This window comes from Lipotes vexillifer, unplaced genomic scaffold (genome assembly GCF_000442215.2).
Source record: "Lipotes vexillifer unplaced genomic scaffold, Lipotes_vexillifer_v1.1 scaffold969, whole genome shotgun sequence".
Classification (NCBI taxonomy): domain Eukaryota; kingdom Metazoa; phylum Chordata; class Mammalia; order Artiodactyla; family Lipotidae; genus Lipotes; species Lipotes vexillifer.
The window spans coordinates 7924-13222 of record NW_006774070.1 but is presented as its reverse complement, the minus strand read 5'-3'; positions in this window follow the sequence as shown (position 1 = coordinate 13222).

Genomic DNA, 5299 nt, shown 5'->3' with positions numbered 1-5299 from the left:
GCTGGGCTGGGCTGATGTAAACCAGGTTGAGAAAGTATCAGTTACTCCGCGGAGGAAATGGTCATTCTTCAATTCCATTCAAAATCTCCCTTCCCTGGGGCCAGACAACAGGACCCTGAACCCGTCTTTCCTCCAGAAGCCCTATCCTTGGCCCCTTCTCAGGCTCAGCAACCCAGCAACATCCCCCCCACCCCCACCTTGTGGCCCTCTCTATGTCACTGCCATGAGGAATGAGGTCCAGATGTCATTTTCTACACGGTGGGCACCTGCTGACAGCTTCTGTTGCTCGGCGGCTGTAATTGCTGCTCCTCTCCCCTTTATGCCCTGCTCCACACAGACTCCCTTCTGCCTCTGCCAGGGAGTTTATTAAATAGTTTATTAAATCTCTCTGCCTTTGCTTGCAAACTGTCTCTTTTAGAGATAAAAGAAGACTGAGACCCAAAGAGGCAAAATGAACTTCCTAAAAGCCACACAGCTAGAAAATGACTGAGCTGGGAGTTTGTGAGTCTGTAACTCTGACATCTCCTGGCCCCTTTGTGACTTCCCCAGCAAGTGAGGGGATGCAACAGAGGACAGATGCATATTACTTAAAGCAGAGGGTCAGAGCAGGGATCCAGGCTGGAGTAGGAGCAAACAAGAGCTTCAGAGGTAGGTGGGGACATCGGAGTCACTAGGCTTATTCCTTCATTCAACAAATGCTGATTAAACACATAGCACCTGGAAGAGACCCTGAAGATTCAGCTATGATTCACAGTCCCTGTCCTCATGGGATCCATGGTCCAGTGAGAAGAGACAGACAAGCAAATACCAAACTGCGTGCCATGATAGGGGAAGCAAGGAGACTGTGGACATTCATAGAAGAGATACTTAATCAGGGCTTGGCAATCAAGGGAGGCTTCCCAGAAGAGGCAGTGTCTAATGTGAGCCATGAAATAAGTAGGATGTAGTTCCAGCACCTTACCTCTTTGGAGAGAAGAGCTTTGCTGGTAATTAAGGTTGTTATAGGAGACAAAGACCAGGCTGGTATTGACGCCAGCATCGACCCAGAGCAGCCAGATCGCCTAGAACTGGATTTGAGCTGTATCGCCAACTTCCATGTTGCTCTAAGATGCCAGTCAGTAAAATTCTTAAGATTTTAGCCTCTCTTCTCATAAAACATGTGTGTCGAGTGGGGACGTGTTTATAGATATACACACGCATACTTGGGGGACTGAAAGATGTTTGTGGGTCACTTGGTCGAGGCTGTGTAAAGTTCTGGGTTGTGGGTGATGCTGAGAGTAGACGGGAAACCCTGTGAGGAGAGAAACAGAAAGGCACGTGGGCAGAGCCTGGTCCTCAGGTCCTTCCTGAACGCCCCTGCTCTCCCTCCAATCAGCATCCAAGCTACAGAACGGGGTCAGAACAGGAAGCTCTCCTTTCGCTGGGTAGCTGTACAGATTCTGCTACCTGTGACTCCAGGGGCCCTGATTCTGACAATGAAGAGCAACTGCCAGATGGTCAGAGGCGTCCAGAGCCAGGTGGCTAGCTGACCTCAGGAGAGAGAGCTCCACCTGGCAGTGCTGAGGCCCTGGGGATGGTAGAGGGGGTCCTTCACACCTGGGGGCTGGGGTGCCCTCCTCAGTGCTCTCTCTCCTAATCCATCTCTTCTCTGCTTTGTTTTCTTCCTCCTCCTCCATGTCTCTCTCTCTGCCTTTTCTCCCAAACTCCGCCCTTCATCGGATCATTCACTCATCCTACAGGCATGGTCTGTTGCCCACATGTGCCTGTTCAGCCCCTGGGCTGGCCACGAAGGGGACACCGAGGGGGCCAAGGCCGTGTCCCTGCCATCAGAGAGCTCCCGGTCTGGCTGGGGAAATGGATGAATCAATCACAACCCAGAGTGGTCAGTGCTGAGATGGGGGAAATGCAGGACAGGACAGGGAGCCCAAGGGAGGTCCCCGACCCTGGACTGGGGTGAGGTGCTGAAACCTGGAGGAGAAATGGGGGAGCCAGCAGGAGGGGTAAATGGGGCAGAAGGTTGTTACTGGCAGCAGCAACCCGGCACCTGCAAAGGTCTGGCAGAGAGGGAGAGCCGGGACCCTTGGAAGTGGCAGGCAGTGCTGCATGGCTGGGGCTGGGATGTGAGGGTGGAGTGGGGGGTGGGAAGGTGGAGAAATACTGGCAGGGGTCCTCCAGGGCCAGCCCACAGAGGATGAGGCTGGGCTGTGCAGGCTGGGCTTCACCCTGAGGGCCCTGGGAGCCATGCAGGGATGGCGGAGGGGGTAAGGGAGGAAGTGACCCCTCTGCAGGCATTGGGGGGCAGGGGATTCCGAGAGGATCGGGCTCGTCCAAGCCCCTGGGATGGGAGGAAGCCTCCTCCCGCCTGCTGCTGCCCTTCCCGCCCTAGCATTTTCTCTCCTGCCCCCTCTGGTCTCCCCGCGTCTCTCTGTCCTCTCCTCCAGCCCTTTATAGCCCCCTTCTGCCCGCTCTCTGCCTTTCCTCCTTCCTCCGCCCCTCTTTCCCCCCATCCCCGCGCTCTGTTCTCTCCAGACCCTCCTCACCGCCAGGCACAGGGCTGCATCCCTGGCTGAGCTGTCCTTGCGAGAGCCTGCAGCGCCACCTTCAGGCCGGGTCCGGCACCGCCGCGGGGCCTCCCACACCAGGAGGAAGACGCTGGTCCTTCTCTGCCTCACAGATGAGGCAGAGGTTCCCGCCCACCTAGCCCCGTCCCAGTGCCCGCCTCTGCCGCCCGCAGCCTCGGGTGTGGCTGCCCTAGGTCGACGCTGGCATCAATACTAGCCCCGCCTGTATCTCCCCTAACAACCCTAATTACCAGGCAAGCTCTTGTCCCCAAAGACCAGACGCTAGAATTGATGAGCTTAATAGCAGAATTCCTTCCCTTTCTCAGCCCCTGCCCTGGAGTGCCGCCGGCCTAAGGATGCCAGCATTCTTTGCTCTCCTGGGAGGGAGGGCCCCACAGGGGCTCTCACAGCCATATTACAGATGGGGCATCCGAGGCTCAGACAGGGTGAGTCACTCAGGACCCAAGAGAACCTGACGTTATGCACTTGGTTTATTTGTTTAGTAATCACTCGTGGACACCCACACTGTGCCAAGTGGGGTTCTGGGACCAGGGACACAGAGATGGAAAGACAGCGGGAGTCCCTGCCCTGGGGAATGTAAGGGATGGTGCTGGTGCTGGGTGATTGGAGGTGGGACCTGGAATGTGTCAATTACTGCAGGAGCCCAGAGAAGGTGCTGGCAACCCAGGGGGCTTCCAGAAGAGGTGGGGGAGGGGACCTCTGAGCTGGCCTCACCGAGGAGGTGGCATCTGAGCTGATTCACGCAGGCAGGGTAAGAGCTTGCCAGGGAGAGATGGTGCGAGAGCCTTCCAGGCAGGGGGACGGCATGTCCAAAGGCAGGGGGGCCAGAAAATATGGGAGGAAGGGAAGTCTTTGTGACTGGGGGAGGGGGATTAGGTTGGAAAGAGAGACCACACCAGGAAGGGCTTTTGAGACCTCCTTCAGTAGGCATTAGGGAAACAGGGTATAATAGTAATAATGATTCTCCAGTAGCCACAGTTGACACTGACTGAGGGCTTCCAGTTGGGCAGACACATTCTGAACACTGTAGACAGACATTTCTTTCACTACCTCTAGGTAGGTGTGCACAGATAGATTGTCCCTTGGCCCAGGTCATTCAGCTAGTAAGTGGCAGATTTGACCCCAGCGTCCTGGTTCCAGAGCCTATGCCCTCAACAAGGACACTAAAAAGAGGGGTGTGGGGCTGAGGAGGGAGTGGATCCCAGAGCTCTTTAGGAGACAGGCCACCTGGACTGAGCCGCTGATTAGGTGAGGAGGCCAGAATGATGTCTCTGTCTTGGTCTGATGGTGCCATTCAGACCAAGAACAAATGCCTACTTCATGCCCTGCCCAGACTTGGTCTCTGCCCTCAGAAATCTGGCATTTCAATAGGGCTGGACGAGCAATAAACATGCACACATGACTGAAGAAGACGATTTCAGCCAGTGACACATATACTGAGGCAAACTGACCGGGTAGAGGAAACCAGTGACTGGGGGCGGGGCCTGCGGAGGACCGCCTCCTTAGGACTAACCTCCTGGGACACAACTTGCAGCCCCTCCCCTCCAAGGATCTCCCCCAACCCCACTGCAAAGGCGGGACGGGGGGTGTGCTGATGGCCCACTTCTAGAAAATGCCCCTGAAGACCCCTCTCTGCTTTCTGAGTCACTTTCTTCCCCATGCACTGGTGTCTAGCCATCCCCCTTGGGGACACAAGGATTAATGGCCCCAACATAGCAAAGGTTTTGGCTTCCCCTGCCCACCTCCAGGGTTAGCGGTGGGAAGGGACAACTCAGACCTTTGGAAATGTAGCATTGACCTCTCTCTTTGAAAGGAAGTAAAGAAAAGAAATTCCCTACCACATGTGGTTTGGTTTTGAATAACCCCCTGTGTCACCTATAAAATAATAGACATGGAGAATCTTAGAGCAACAGAGTCTTAGATCCTCAGACTTAGCATCAAATTATAGACTCTAAGGCTCTGAGAATCATGGAATGTTAGAAATAGAGCACCTTAGATTCACCTTAAATTATAGATTTTTAGAATTAAAACACAAGATCTTAAAAACCTCAGAAGCCTAGGATTTTAGAATTGGGAGTTGCAGGGAACTCAAAGGTCATCTCCTGGCTCCACCTTTCACCAGCCGAAGTCTTTGGTGTTGACTTCATCTCTCTGTGCCTCGGTTTCCTTTTTGTTAAAAAATATATAATAATAGTTTGTACCTGGCAGAGTTGCTATGAGGATTCAATGAGTTGCTATAAGCAGAGAGCTTAGCCCGGTGCCAGGCATGGGTACACTGTGAGCTGTACTAATACTCTTACAATTAATCTAGTTCACTCTGCCCTGTAATGTAGGTTAAGCAGGCTCCCACCCCTCAGCCCACCCAGCTCCTGTGTAGGAGGCCATCCAGGCTTGAAATACTCACGTCCGCAGGAAGCAACCTTTCTCCTGCTGCATAGTCCTGGTTCCTTTGATGACTCTCAAGCCTGCTGTCCCCTGGTACTTCCCGCTCCTTTGTCCCACTGCTGTCCTCTAGTGCTGGAACCCCTCCTCAAAGCCGTCACAGCCACGGAGAGCGGGGTGGCCCAGCTGCTCAGCCCCTTCTCCCTGATGTCCTGGTGGAGGTGCTGCAATGTGTCTGGCATTCCCCCCCACCATCCAACTCCGCTTTTCTTCCTTTCTGGGATTGAATGATGGGGAGGAAGGTGCAAGGACGCAGAGGTTCAAGAAGGGAAAGA